The sequence below is a fragment of the Saccopteryx bilineata genome, chromosome 1, assembly GCF_036850765.1.
Source record: "Saccopteryx bilineata isolate mSacBil1 chromosome 1, mSacBil1_pri_phased_curated, whole genome shotgun sequence".
In the NCBI taxonomy this organism is placed as follows: Eukaryota; Metazoa; Chordata; class Mammalia; order Chiroptera; family Emballonuridae; genus Saccopteryx; species Saccopteryx bilineata.
Genome location: NC_089490.1, coordinates 330,207,550 through 330,224,082, shown reverse-complemented (window position 1 = coordinate 330,224,082; position 16,533 = coordinate 330,207,550). Strand labels below are relative to the sequence as shown.

Sequence of the window (16,533 nt, the reverse complement as noted above, 5' to 3'; positions counted from 1 at the left end):
TACATTTCTGCTACTCTCATCTTTCCCTTAGAATTACTCACCCTGAGTGGAGCACCTTCCAAAGAAAACTGGGCTTGGAAGGGTAAACCAAGGCCTTGGTTTTGTTGAGACCCTGGCAGGAGGCATCCATGCAGGAGTTATATTTGGCTCTGCCTAGATCTTGAATTTAGAGAGAAGATCACTTGGACAAATTAGAACTTTGTGCTTCCTGAAAAGAGACTGATGCACTTAAGTCTGTGTGGAGCACTTAAAAGAAAGATAGCACTCGACCATCCACATTTGTGGTCTTGTAAGAACCTACTGATTCTGCTTGCCCCCAAGTAGCTCTCCCAAAGCTGAAGAGTTTGGAAGAGTTTACTTTATCTCTTTGACTAGAAAGACATTACTTGATAAAGGTAGAAGAATTTTCTCCTGGGGATTCAATAAATGACAAAAGTAAACAATGAAGTAAAATGAAAAGTATTAGGATGGTATATCTCTTGTTCACAAGTTCAGAGACTACATGTCACCCACCAATTGTGGGACTGGCATCACTTGGGAGGGGAATGCTTTGGAGAACCAGAATGCCCTTGGAAAGTTATGGGTCTATTAGTAGAACATAAAATTTTTGTAGAGCTTCTAAACTGACAAGGGAAAAAATAATTAATTTGATCAAACAAGCAAAAAAAAGTATGGAAATGTAAAAGATAAAACGAAAATGTATAATGAATAGAGAAAAGGTTGAATAAATTATGGTATATCTGTGCTTTGGAAATTTATGGAGTATTAAAGAAAAATAGTCCACACTGTATAATTTGACCTGGAGATACTTTTATGACATATTAATGAAAAAAAAAGCACAATGCAGAGAATTATATATATTGTGATCACATTTTAAAAAATAAGCAATGGAAAAATCTAGATAATTATAAGTGTGGGTGTGAATATATTTGATTAGTTTGTATGATTATATGAGCGTGAAAAAAATGTGGACTAATAAATATTAGATTTTTAATATGAATTATGAGATGGGGTGGAGATGGGGGTAGGGAAAAATTTTATTGACAGGAGATAAAGATGTGAAAAAAGAAAGAAGGAAATGAGGGAGCTAAGCAACATAGGAAAAAGATAATCAATAGTGATTTATCAAGTACATAAAAAACCCACAAGCTATAGTGAAAATATTAATATTTCAAAAAATAAAAGATAATTTCTATTCAATTAAAATATAGAAGAGTAGCCCTGGCCGGTTGGCTCAGTGGTAGAGCATTGGCCTGGCGTGCAGGGGTCCCGGGTTCGATTCCTGGCCCGGGCACACAGGAGAAGTGCCCATCTGCTTCTCCACCCCTACCCCTCTCCTTCTTCTCTGTCTCTCTCTTCCCCTCACGCAGCCAAGGCTCCATTGGAGCAAAGTTAGCCTGGGCACTGAGGATGGCTCCATGGCCTCTGCCTCAGGTGCTAGAATGGCCCTGGTTGCAACAGAGCAACGCCCTAGATGGGCAGAGCATCACTCCCTGGTGAGCATGCCGGGTGGATCCTGGTCAGGCGCATGCGGGAATCTGTCTGACTGCCTCCCTGTTTCCAACTTCAGAAAAATACAAAATAAATAAATAAATAAGTAAAATATAGAAGAGTATTTATATCTGTTGAAGTGTTTTTAAAGGGAAAAGTGGAATGAGCAGAGGTGTACCAGACAAACTAAAACCAAAGAAAAGCAGGGGTAGTAAAGCTGATGTTTGACAAGTTAGAATTTTTGTGTTAAATGAGATAAAAAAGACATTGTGTAATAATAAAAAATACAAAATAATGACATGCTAACCTTTATGAAGAAGTAATAGTTATAAACTTGTATTTTCTAATCAGCTGATTACATAAAGAATATTTATTAGAAACATAAGAAGAATTTTTTTAAGATGATAATAATATATTATAGAGAGAAATGGTCATGTTAAGGTTTTCTAACTTTGATAAGATGACTGATTACCCAACCAACATAAGTTTATAAATCTATCAAAAATTCTTTTTGATCAAATATATATTGTATTGATGAATTTATAACTTATGGCAGAGATAGGCCTCAGTGTTTATTACTCTATTAGAACAGAAATGTTTAGGAGATCATGAAGCTGGAGCTAGACATGCCCCTGAGTATAGGAAACTGAAGATGGGATGGGATGTGGACTAGGACATAACTGCAGACGTTGGGTGAAAAAAGACATCCAGAAAGTACTTTATGGTACACAGGGAGACAGGGAGCAGATGTAATGTTTTTTTTTAATGTTACCCCAATAATTTTTTAAATTAATTTTAATGCAGAGACATTAATAAATCAGGGTACATATGTTCAGAGAAAACATCTCCAGATTATTTTGATATTTGATTATGTTGTATACCCCTCACCCAAAGTCAAATTGTCTTCCATCACCTTCTATCTGGTTTTCTTTGTGCCTCTCCCCTCCTCCCCACCCCCTCTCTCTCCTTCCTCACCCCCTCCCCACCCCCGTTACTATCACATTCTTGTCCATGTCTCTGAGTCTCATTTTTATGTCCCGTCTATGTATGGATTCATATAGTTCTTAGTTTTTTCTGATTTACTTATTTCACTCCATATAATGTTATCAAGGTCCATCCATGTTATTGTAAATGATCCGACGTCATTATTTCTTATGGCTGAGTAGTATTCCATAGAATATATGTACCAAAGCTTTTTAATCCACTCGTCCACTGACGGACACTTGGGTTGTTTCCAGATCTTTGCTATTGTGAACAATGCTGCCATAAACATGGGAACATGGGGGTGCATTTCTCCTTTTGGAACAGTTCTATGGTGTTCTTAAGGTATATTCCTAAAAGTGGGATAGTGGGTTAAAAAGTAGTTCGATTTTTCATTTTTTGAGGAACTCCATACTGTTTTCCATAGTGGCTGCACCAGTCTGCATTCCCACCAACAGTGCAGGAGGGTTCCCTTTACTTTAAATCCTCGCCAGCACTTATTATGTGTTGTTTTGTTGATGAACGCCATTTAATTTGATTAAAAATACAGTTAGAATATTTGGGTTCACACATAAATTTAGTCAAATCAGGTAAACAAAAAGAAGTTAAGATAGAAGTTGAATAATATGATCGTATTTGAGTGTGTGTGTGTGCATGTGTGTATATAGGAGAAGAAAGAGAGAAAGAGATTGAAAGAGACACAGAAGAGACATAGAGAGAGTCAGAAATACAGAAAGAGACAGAAAAATTGAAGAGAAACAGAGAGCACTCACTTCACTTTGCTGTCTCAAATAGGCAATTTTTTTATATCTGCATAATATTTTATTTAAAAAAAATTTTTGGTATTTTTCTGAAGTGAGAAGTGGGGAGGCAGAGAGACAGACTGCCGCATGCCCACCAGGGGGTGATGCTCTGCCCATCTGGGGTGTTGCTCTGTTGCAACAGGAGCCATTCTAGTGCCTAAGATGAAGGCCATGGTGCCATCTTCAGCATCTGGGCCAACTTTGCTCCAATGGAGCCTTTGCTGCAGGAGGGGAAGAGAGAGATAGAGAGAAAGGAGAGGGAGAGGGGTGGAGAAGCAGATGGGCACTTCTCTTGTGTGCCCTGACTGGGAATTGAATGCAGAACTTCCGCACACCAGGCCAATGCTCTACCACTGAGCCAACTGGCCAGGGCTGTCTATGTAATATTTTATATATCAGTCTTCTGCTTGCTGACAAAGAATACATGAAAATATTTTAAAGTAGAGATTTTATTGATCATATTTTCTGATAGTTAATCTAATAATCTAGAATGTCTGAAAAATTAGCTACTTGGAAATTTAAAAAAACATTGTATTAAACTCTTAGATGAAAAAAGAATTTCAAAGTACAATTACAAACTATCAAGAAAACAATGCTAAAACTTGTATGATACAGCTAAAGCTATTAGAAAAAAATTATATCTTTAAATGCCTTTATTATAAAGGAATAGAGACAAAAAATATAGGAACTTAGTATTTATCTTGAGAAATTAGACAAAACAAACAAAATATGCTAAAATTAAGTAATAAAAATACATAAAAATAGAATCTAAAAAAATCAAATAGAAAATTAAAAATAAATAAAAAGGGTAAATAAATCTGAAAATAAATTCTTAAAGATAGTAAGCACAATTAAGAGAAAAGAGAAGCACAAGAACATTTAGTATGGAAATAGATATAAAATCCAGACACAAATCAGATTTAAAGAGCTAGAGGACAATACTTGAATTTGAAACCCAAGATTATACAGATATTTACCAAACAAAGAGATAAATTATCTATATTGACTCTGTGAATAAGCAGAAAACTTGGTTAACCAATCACTGTAAAATAGTTTGTAAAAAAGATTAAAAATATATCACTAAACAAAAAACCATGATCAAAGTGTTTCAAAGATAAGTTTTATCTAACTATTTAAGACATAGTTCTAATTTATTTAAATTATAGGCCATAAAGAAATGAAGGAAAGCTCCTAAATTTACTACATATAAATAATGTAATATTAATGTAAAAATGTGATAAATTCTGCTCAAAGAAAGAAAATATCATTCAATAACACTTTATAAATGCAAATAAAATATTATCAGTTTGGAATTTAGCTAGAATATATTCACAGATAAAATTCTAGGTATATGACAGTGAGTACAAAATCAGAATTCCTAAACACATTTCATGACAACAAAATATTAACAAAGGAAACTAAATGAGTATAACCTTAGGTGCTGAAATTATTTGCTTAAATTCAGCAGATGATCTTAATAAATTTTGACTAAACTAAAAAAATAATTAAATAGGATAGTTCTTTTCTTGTCAACAATGAGAAGCCCCATTCTAGTATTGTTAAACTTAAAAAATACATTCTAGCAAATGCAATAAGAATATTTTAAAAATAGCAACAAAAACTATAAAATAATTTATAATAAAAGCAGTATAAGATCTATATAAAGACATCTATAAAATATTTATGTAGTAGCCTGACCAGGCAGTGGCGCAGTGGATAGAACACTGACCTGGGATATGGAAGACCCAGGTTTAAAACCCTGAGGTCACTGGCTTGAGTGCGGGCTCACCAGCTTGAGCACGGGGTCGCTGGCTTGAGCATGGTTCATGGACATGATCCCATGGTTGCTGGCTTCAGCCTAAAGGTTGCTGGCTTGAAGCCCAAAGGTCGCTGGTTTGAAGCCCAAGGTCATGGGCTTGAGCCCAAGATTGCTGTCTTGACTTGTTCTGCTGTAGCCCCTCAGTCAAGGCACATATGAGAAAGCAATCAATGAACAACTAAGATGCTGCAATGAAGAATTAATGCTTCTCATCTCTCTCCTTTCCTGTCTGTCTGTACCTATCTGTCCCTCTCTCTGACTCTTTGTCTCTATCAAAATAAATTATGTAGGAAACTAATCAAGATGTAGCAAAAACAAACAAACAGTTACCCAGTTTTGAATGGGAACACATATAAAAGTAACAATTCTTTTCAAATTAAGATATGAATTACAAGAAATTTTGGTTAGAAGCCCTAAGATGCTTTCTTTGGACATTGAATTAAAGTGATCTACAATTGTTTTGAAAGGAAAATATTCAAGAATATAATATTGGCTTAGAAATGTGTGAATAAATTAGTAAAAAGAAAATCAATTTCAGTAATAGGCTATGGTGTGTGTTTGTGTGTGTATACATGAATGCATGTTTGTATATCTGTGTATGTTAGGTAAAGATACTATTTCAGCTCACTGTGAAACAATGGTTTGTTTTATCATTAGTGCTATTAAAATTATCGATTTTTCTGGAAAAAAAGAGAGTTGGATCTCCCACGTATTCTCATACATCAACACATGCATACATATACACACACAGGCAAATAAGTTATTAGTAAGTAAAATATAAAAAAGAAAAATATAGGGTAAATATTAGAATATTTATGTAATCTACAAGTTTGAAGGCTCTTAAAATAAGATAGAATGTCAAACTTGATATTGGTGAATGAATAAAAAAGTAATATATTCTTACAGTGAAATATTATTTAATAATAAAAAATGAAGTAACAATAAATGCTACAAGATGAATGAATCTCAGAAATATTATATTAAGTAAAAGAAGCCAGATGCTAATGATTACATATTAATTCTGTTTATATTAAATGTCTAGAAAAGTCAAATCTGTAGATATAGAATCAGACCAGTGGGCTATGAGTAAACGAGAGGATTGATTAAAAATAGGGTTGAGAAAATTTGGGGGGGAATAATGTAAATATTCTATAACTGGATTGCTGTGATTGTTACACAACTCAATACACTTTCAATGTATTAAAAGAATTATATACTTTCAATAAATAAATTTTATGAAATATAAATTATACCATAATTAAGATAAAAATGCAGTTTTATTAGCTCTCACTATAATTTACAGGCCATAGTAAGGTTGAGTTAAAATCTTCTTTCTTAAATCAGAATGAATATTTTGTTTAATTTTTCCTCTAGTATAAAAAGTAAGCAGTCCTCTTTTTGGGAAGTATACATGCTTATAAGTATTAGGTACTATCTATACTACTGGAGAACACTCTCTTCTGTAATTACCAAAGAAATTCTTTTGGAAATGTTTGCCTGGAAGCCCTCAAATTATATTTATACAACATCTACCTATCTGCATTATGTTCATTATCAGTTTAAAAAATATAAAGTTGGCCCTGGCTGGTTTGCTCATTGGTAGAGCATCAGCCTGGCATGTGGATGTCTCAGTTTCAATTCCTGGTCACACAGAAGAAGTGACCAATTTGCTTTTCCCACCCCTGCCTCTCTTGCTTTCCTCTCTCTTTCTCTGGCTCTCTCTTTTCCTCCCATAGCTATGGTTCGTTTGGTTCCAGTAAGTTGGCCTCAGGCGCTGAGATTGGCTCCATGACCTTCACCTCAGGCACTAAAAAAACAAAACAAAATGGTCTTGCTAAGCAACGGAGCAATGGCTCCAGATGGGCAAAACATCGCTGCCCAGTGAGCTTGCTAGGTAGACCCTGGTTGGGGCACATGCGGGAGTCTGTCTTTGTGCCTCTCCCTCTCACTAAAAAAATTTTTTTAAAAACCTCAATTCATATTTGGTAAAACAATTTGTTTGGAGAAATATGAAACAATGTTGAACTAAGTACATTGCTTAATTGTTTATTCTTCAATCATTAAATATATATTTATTGAGTTTCTATTTTGTGCAACAGAAGCATAAAATGTCAAAAGCTAGAGGAGAATGCAACGATATTCATATTGACTTCAACCTACAAAAATAATGATATCAAATATTTTAAATTATCTTTATATTTGAATGAGACACATAATAGAAATTACACTGATATCAAAATTGGTATCAGAATTCTAAAATATATTTGCTTTTACTATGGAAGTCAACTATATAGAATGTAGTGATTTACAGTGGTACCTTGAGATACAAACAGACCAACATACAAACTTTTTAAGATATGAGCTGCGACTCAGTCTGTATTTTTTTTTTTTGAGATTTGAGCGAAATTCCAAGATACAAGTCTTGATTCAGGAAGCTGCTGCTAGTTGGCACATTGGCGCACAGGTCCAGTATAGGCAGTTTGATAGAAGAGTTGACTGACTTACGAGCTTGGTTACAGAACGAATTAAATTCGTATCTCAAGGTACCACTGTATAATATTAAGTTCATCTATACTTGTACATTCATTTATTTAGCAAATATTAAACATTTACAAAAAAGCCAGTATCCTACCAAGTTTTAGAGATATAGTGAATAAAGTAAAAAGATTCACTTCTAGCTCAAATGAAGCTTAAAATATCAGATTAGTAAACTGGAAATTCTAATATAGCTAGATAATTAATATGTCCTACCCTAACCAAACAAGATGTTTTGTGGTCTTTCTGGTTGAACTCATTAAAAATTCCTATTTTGTGAATGTCATTTTTATTATTTATTATGTGTGAGAATATTTTTCTCTATTTTCTTTGACATACTTCAACCCATTCTTCCATAACCAGTTCAGATGTCACTTCCACTATGCAGGCTTTCCTAACTCCACTGGTAGTGCTGTATCTTTTTTATATTCAGAACATTATGCATATATCTGTTCTAGCTCTTACACACAATTATGATTTTAGCCTAACTCCTTTAAGAGATCTTGAGCCTCTAGAAGTCAAGAAAAAATGCCTTTTTATCTATTTATCTCCTGTATTCTGTGTCATAGTGTCAGGAATATATTAGTTTCATGATACATGATGATCGAATATTGTTAAAAGATGTTTAAATATTGATTAAGTAATGGCATTCTTAATGTCTTTTTTAAGGTAGCTTTTCCCCTCACTATTTTTATTACTCAATGAAAGTACTATGATAATAACAATTATGTTATTAGATAGTGGATGTAGTGGGCTGAGATGGTCAACAAATAATATACACGTGTCTATAAATATATCAAGTAGTAGTAGCTTTTGTCCAGAGCTGGCCTTAGCTGACTTCAACAACCTGACATAAGAGTAAAGATTTCATTGCTTTTTTCTAAACTCCAAATATTTTGACCTTCTATAGATCGAACATGATCCCTTAAGAATTTTCATTCACCTATGAGCTGCAGCAATGAAAAAAATGTCTTCTTTATGTACAACTAAAATACTATTTTTCAAGAAATATTCAGAACATTTTGCTTAACAGAATATTTTATCCAAATATATTGGTGTGATTTTTTCATGGTACTTATCTTTTTAATTATGAAGACCTTCTGTTATAGGAATTGAACTGTCATTCACTGGAGCCAAGAAGGAGACAGAAGGGCTTCTCCTTGATCTTTCCTGTTTTAAAGCTCAGACGGAGGGAGGTATCTTATGTCCTTTTTAGTCACTTACATTTTAAAATGGTTCATTAAGAAATGATGCACCTGACCAAGCAGTGGCACAGTGGATAGAGCATTGGACTGGGATGTGGAGGACCCAGTTTTTAAACCTGGAGGTCGCCAGTTTGAGTGCAGGCTCACCAGCTTGAGCATGGGGATCTCTGGTTTGAAAATGGGATCATAGACGTGATCCACGGTTGCTGGCTCAAGCCCAAAGGTCACTGGTTTGAAGCCCAAGGTCGCTAGCTTGAGCCCAAGGTTGCTGGCTTGAGCAAGGGGTCTCTCGCTCTGCTGTAGCCCCCCAGTCAAGGCACATATGAGAAAAGCAATTAATGAACAACTAAGGTGGTGCAACAGAGAATTGATGCTTCTCATCTCTCTTCCTTCCTGTCTGTCTGTCTCTATCTGTCCCTCTCCCTAACTCTCTGTCTCTGTTAGAAAGAAAAAAAGAAAGAAAGAAAGAGAGAGAGAAAGAAGGAAAGGAAAGAAGGAAAGGAAAGAAGGAAGGAAGGAAGGAAGGAAGGAAGGAAGGAAGGAAGGAAGGAAGGAAGGAAGGAAGGGAGGGAAGGAAGGAAGGAAAAGCCATAAAATCAATGATGTTAGAGTTTCAGCCTTATGAATAGAGAAGATATGTAGGAAAACTGAGGGTTCTTTAAGGAAAGTTTCCTAAATTGTGAATGTTACTTGCATTGCAACTCTGGGAAAGAGAAATAAAAAGTATATAAAATGACTAATTAGGATTCCACAAAACAGCCCAATAATGGAGACTGAATGAAATGATGACCTTGACAGTTGAAAAATCTTTTTCTCAGTATTCAATCATTGCAGATGTATGTTTTTACAAAGAACAATAAGTGGTTCATTGGGCCAGAGATTCTGATTGTTCTTTCATAGTCTAGTTTCACATGTCTTTGATATCTATTCCAGAGGTTCTTTGGGAATATTGTAAATAAACATAGAGATATCTCATTAAGAAGACAACTTTAAGAAATGAGGCATTTTTCCATAACTAAAATTTTTACACAGATTGATTTTGTTCTTAAGTACAACAGATGCCTATATACTATTATTTAAGAAACTCTAAATAATGTCCCTTACTGTTTTCCAAATTTGCACACCCCAATTTAATATTCTTTGGTGGCTAAAATTTTTTTAATTAGAAATATTTTTCTACTTCATTACTGACACTAAGATTAAAAATGTGAATATTCTAGGGAAAATGAATTGATAATGTCTGTGGTTCCTAAATTTTAGGTGGTTAATAACATGTTTTTCTAGCAACTAACTGTGATAGTATATATAGACCAGTGGTAGTCAACCTGGTCCCTATTGCCCACTAGTGGGCATTCCAGCTTTTGTGGTGGGTGGTAGCGGAGCAACCAAAGTATAAATAAAAAGATAGATTTAACTATAGTAAGTTGTTTTATAAAGATTTATTCTGCCAAACAGCGAAAATCCAACATAAAATACTTGGTAAGTAATTATTATTATATGCTTTAACTTGCTGTAACTCTGTTTTATACATTTTATAAAGTAAAATTACTTCCCTATTTTATAAATCACCATTACTGTGGAACCGGTGGGCGGTTAGAAAATTTTACTACTGAGATACAAAAGTGGGCGGTAGGTATAAAAAGGTTGACTACCTCTGGATAGACCATGGATTATGGAGAAGAAGCAGGGGCAGTATCTTATAGACAAGTTTGCCCATTTCATTATTATGCGTAGGACTAGCTCTATTCCCAAATAATTGAAACTTACCCATTTAAACAGTAGGCTACCTTTCATTTCTCCTAGAAATGTATCTAAATTGTATTGTTTATTCCCCTGACTTATTAAAGAGAGCTTGCTGCAGAGAATACACTTTCTTCAGGACCCAGAGTCATTATTCTCTTTTCCCTAAATTACCTTAGATTGCTGTATTGTGTGGTAATTCTGTTGTCTCACTTAATGGCAGCAACCTCCCCACGTTCCTCTAAACCTCACTACCTCTCATATACTGTATCGCTGTATAACTTTAGAGTCACAAAGTCTTAGGTTTCAATTCTGAATACAATATTTAGTAGCTGTTACTTGACCTCTTTAATCTTGCTTTATGGAGCTAATGGTAGTACTTCCTACAGGGACTGTGGAAGAACTAAATTAAAAATGCACAGGAAGCATCAAGCTTTTAGCTACAACTTGTTTAGCTGAATGTGGTCGCTTAGAAACAATAAGATAAAACAAAGTATCCAAGCTTATTAAATAAGCAACTTGCATTTTAAGTATAATTGTGAAGTTATAACCTTTCCATAGGGCACATTGATTACTTTTCTCTGTTATAGAATGTTCTCATGAAGATGGAAAGACTTTTCACCAACATTTCAATTTAAATAATGTATACAAGAGAGAGGATTATCGAGGATCCCTGCCAGAAAAGTGGGTAGAATTGTATTTTTACACACAAAAACCAAAGAATAATGTATAAGATATCATTTAATGTAGGTGCATCATTTATCTCTTTGATTATACTGTAACTCTTTGATGTTACTGCCTGTGTTTTGTTATTGTGGTGGTTATGACATACCCAGCTTTTTGTACTGTTTAGAGCAATAACAAGTACATAACTGAGTAATTTTAGAACTATGAGAGGAAAATGTCTTGCCTTAGATATGGGATTGTCCCTCCATTTGAGTTCTTTGAAGGAATTTCAAAGCATCAATTCCTAGTTAAAAGACTTTGAGAACCTAAAGTGAACTTTAAAAAGGTCAGTTTTTTAGTTGCTTATGTTCTATCTTTCCTTCCTCATATAGTTATTGCTGACATTTAGCATAGTCATGAGAATATTTAATTAAAAGTTCTGCCTGGCAAGTCATCTTTAAATTTCTATATTTTATTTGTCCCCAAGCATCTATTTGGAGTGCCACCATCTTGGAAAATTGAAGGTATGTGATCTTTATTATAATTACCCCTCTCCAAGGAAATAAATGTTCTAAAATAAAACAATGGCCTTCCTTCCTCTGTAAAAGAATAGGTGAGCTTCTTGCTCTGAGACCTTAAGAGAAGTTTTGTAGCCCTTTGAACTCTCTTCATCTTGTGCTTATTGCTGTCAAGTCCAGAAACTCTCCTCATTCTTCTTCTTGCTGTGAAATCAATCTCAATCATTATTTCTACCTAGTGAATAAGGCTGTGAGGTCGTCCTTTGCTGGTAAGAAAGTCCTGGAAGCCTAAATAGAATCAGATTACTCCACTGGGTAAAAGTATTAAGTTCTTCAATCTCCTTGTTTTACTGGTGAGGAAACTGGGGCCCTGGAGAAGGGAAGTGCCTTGTCTTGGATCAACACAAGACAAGATGGAAAACTTCTATAATGTCAGGTCACTGGATCAGATTTTTAGAAATAAGAAGCTGGAGAAGAGGGTGAAAAAATGTTCATAATGCTCCTTGGATCAAAGTTTGAATAAAAAAAAATCTAATCCTAATTGTTTTTTACTGGCATATCTGGCTTAGAGTCTTTAGCCTCTGGGTACATTTTAGGCCTAGAATGTGGCAAAGTATTGAATGAACTCTTGCCTTGGCCCATTCCTCTGGGAATATAGACGAAGCACCAGACATGAGTGGACACTGTTTCATAGGCCATACATATGACAAATGAAAGCACAGTGAGAGATGTAGACAGTACTCAGGTGTGTGAATGACTTTACAGGCTGAAAGGGTAAAGAGATAAAGCATTCCCTGAACTTTATCACCATAATAAGCAGTAGGGATGGGAATGTAAGAGGTGAAGACCATAGTGAGCCACTGTCAGGTACTACTACTAGTCTTTCTTCCTGCCTTGACTCACAAATTGCATTAGCCGGTGGAATCAGAGAAGGGTGCATAGACATCGGTTCCAAATCCTCATTTTAAAGATGAGGAAATTGAGGCTGAAAGAGGTTAAGGGATTTTCACAAGGTCACACACATAACTGGGTGATGGCAGGAAGAGGCACCCAAACTTTCATCAGTGCTTTTATCACAATATCATGATTGAAACGGCAGGTATTCTTCTGAGCTCACAGTCTCTGCTCTTTTTCTAAAAAATGTTTTTTTATTGTTTCTGTTCTTTAAAGCTTGGATCAGAATGCTGTACTTGACAAGGAAGGTGTTTGTGTGGCTTTCAAAATCATCCTTTCTCGCTTGACATGCAACCCCCTAGTTCCCTCTCATAAAGAAATCCCTCCTTCTCTGTCAATGTTCTGCTCCCCTGCCTGCCTTCTGTGGCACTGACAACCTCTCTCCAGTTTCCTTCTCTTCTGCCTTTCCTCCAGTTTTGAAGAAAATCTGATTCTATTACTGCTTGGAAACATGGCTCTCTTGTTTTCCTCCACCCCCTCTTCATTTCTCTCTCTCTCTCTCCCTCTCTCTCTCTCTCTCTCTTTCTCTCTCTCTCTCTCTCTCTCTCTCTCTCTCTCTCTCTCACACACACACACACACACACACGCCTGTTTGATATCAAGTATCAGAACTTCTACTCTCCCATCAGTTTACTACATATAATCTTCAGGCTTACCTTTTCTTGCCTTTATTTTTGGCTAGAACATTAGCATAGAACAATAGCACATTGATAACTCAATTACTTGTAGCTCTTTCAGCCTGAAAGTTCTTACACCAATTGATTTTAGTGGCTTATATACAGTAAATTAGAATCTGAGGGGAGGAGGTGATATTGAGTGAATCAGAGTTTCTCTGATATTACTTAGGACAAATTAAACAGTGAGCCCTAAACTCACAGAAAGAGCCGCTTGTTCTAGGATCAGATCTGCTCAAATGAAAAGTTTCCAGTTGGTTTAGAGGGGAGTATTCTCACAGTACAATAGGCTTCTGAGAGTTACATTTGACAAAACCAAATAATTAAGGATCACTGGCATTTGTTAAAATATCCAAGGAAATGATAGAAACAAGGTGTTGATAAAGAGAGCTTGCTTATTTTGAATCCTAATAAGGTTGCTTCTTCCTTCTAATGCTTTCCACAGAGACCTCTTGAAAAAATAAATGATTTCTTTTCTGACTGCTATTTTGTCTGAACATATCAGCAAATTGAAGCTATGGTCTTTTTATTTTATTTTTTTAATTAAATGAGTGGCGAGGAGGCAGAGACAGACTCCCACATGCATCGGGACTAAGATTCACCCAGCAAACCTCCTACTGGGCCAGGCTCTGCTCATCTGAGGCTGCTGCTCCATTGTTCAGCAATTGAGCTATTTTAGTGCTTGAGGTGAGGCCATGGAGCCATCCTCAGAGCCCGGGACCAACTTGTTTGAACCATTTGAGCCATGGCTGAAGGAGTGGGAGAGGGAGAAGGGGGAGAGGGAAGGTTGGAAAAGCAGATGGGCACCTCTTCTGTCTGCTCTGACTGGGAATCGAACCCAGGACTTCCACATACTGGGCCGATGCTCTACCGCTGAGCCAACCACCCAGAGCCAAGTTATGTTCTTTTTATCTTTAAAAATAAAGATAAGATTTTTCTTTTAAGAAAGAAGAAAAGTATGATATTTATGTAGTTAAATATCAACAGCTTCTGGGCATATTCAGATATAATTTTTCAAGACATTTGGTTAGAACATCTATCCTTAAATCAGTTGTTATTTGATTTGAAAAGATATTGACCAAAACAGGTCCTGATTCATCGTAATTAGGTAGGAATAGCTTAATTAAAGTATTTAAAACACCTTTTCTTTGAAGTTATTCTTTGTCCTCCCCAAAGTGGTAATTATCAAGAGTTCAAATCTTAGAACCACTCAACAAGTTGGTGATCTGACACCAATTGTGCCAAGCACCTTAGGGCCTATATTAATTCTTCAGACATACACTGAAATTTAGATGGATATTTTAACACCAAACATCTTCACAGAGAAAACTTGTAAGATAAAAAAAAATATGTTATTATTGTGGATTGAGTTTACAGAAGGAATTGGAATTTATGAATGAAGAAATATAAGCAGAAGTGACCAGCGAATATCTATTTTAAACTGGCAGTTTGTTCTAACAATTTGGCTTTGGATATAATGTTCAGTGATTTCATGTATAACCGCATAGTAATGCTAGTAATCTGTTATTATATCAGGAGAGCAGACCGAGTATGCCGCTTTTCTGATACTGCTTTTATGTTGTCTTCATTAAACATTTCAATAGTTACTAGTTTTGTTGAATTTCATTAGAATTAAACTAATGTTTCTATATATGTATATAACTTAGGAAAAATATTTTCTGGTTAACTTTTTTAGAAGTTGAGAAAAATGACCATATTATGTTCAAAGACTAACCACAGTGGAGATACCAAAGAAATGGTTTGTGGAGAACTGGTTTAGGAGACAAGACACACAATCATACAAAGATGAGTAGTAATAAATAATTGTATAAAAAGAAAGATATAATTCATGTGTTGTGGTTTTTGAGAAGTTTAGTAAAATAATAAACACCGTGAGCTGGGCTAGTGAGGAATGGTATTACAGAATTTGGGCTTTACTGTGTAGAATTAGATAACACACAGAGGAAGAAATAAATGACATTCTAAACAAAAAAAATATGATCTTGTGGGGAAGGACAGGGGCAGGAATGTTCAGGAAATGCAATATAGTTGAAACATACATTTTACACTGGGATTCAATAGGAAAATAAAGTTGCAAAATAAGGGTGTCAGATAGTGGAAGGAGGTATCGGTTTGTGCTGGCTACTCTAACAAAATACCACAGACTGGATAACTTAACAGAAATCGATTTTCACAAAGTTCTGAAGGCTTAAGGTCTAAGAACAAAGTATCAGCAGATACAGTTTCTTCTGAGACATTTTTCCTTGGTTTGCAGATGGCCATATCTCCCCATGATCTTTCCTCTGTGTGTATGCATCCTTCTCTTGTTCAGTTTTTCTTTTCTTATAAGGACATCAGATACAGTATATTGCATTACAGCTCTCTCTAACAGCCTCATTTTAACTGAATAAACCTTTAATAGACCCTATCTCCAAATATAGTCACATTCTGAAGTATTAGGGGTTAGGCCATCAGCGTATGAATTTTGGAGGGCCAAAGTTCAGCCCATAAAAGATTTGCATGCCATGCTGAGGTGAAGGTTTCAAAGAGAGAGCATTAGTGACCTGGGATCTAGTTCTAACTGAATCATTCCTTTCCTATCTAGCTTTGAGTGCATTGTGATACTTTTCTAGTCTTACACAAAAATGAAGTTGAACTAAAAAATCTCTAACTTTTTTCTAACTAAAATTCTGTATTTTGGGTAAATTTTTAAAAATATAAAATAAAAGCCCCTGGCAAAGGGCAAAGAGGCATCTGATTGGTGATGCTACTCTTATATTAGTCAGGGGCAAAGCAGGTGTTTATCCCTAGTTCATCCTAGCTTGATGCCCGTATTGGTGGCAAGAGCTGTTTCATGCCTAGGGCACATAAAAAAAAAAAATATATATATATATATATATATATATATATATATATATATATATATATATATATAATGGATTATATAGCCATAAGTCAATTGATCAGCTTATTTACAGTTAATCAGACCAAGCCAAACCTCTATAGTAGCATTTCCCAAACTCTTTCTAGGACCAATGATGTCTTAGAGATACTAACAGATATTACTCAAAATTATTTTGGTAATAAAAATTTAGAAATGTTGGAAAATTATTTTGACTCTTGGACTATTTTGAGCATTAAACTAAG

General features: G+C 35.1%; 1 non-coding gene across 1 annotated transcript; it reads left to right on the top strand.

Moving 5' to 3' along the window:
• Positions 1-16,113: 16,113 nt before the first annotated feature.
• On the top strand, positions 16,114-16,257 carry LOC136321290 (small nucleolar RNA SNORA48). The gene has a single exon (XR_010728559.1). It is a non-coding gene; the product is annotated as a small nucleolar RNA SNORA48 (small nucleolar RNA).
• The last annotated feature ends 276 nt before the right edge of the window (positions 16,258-16,533 follow it).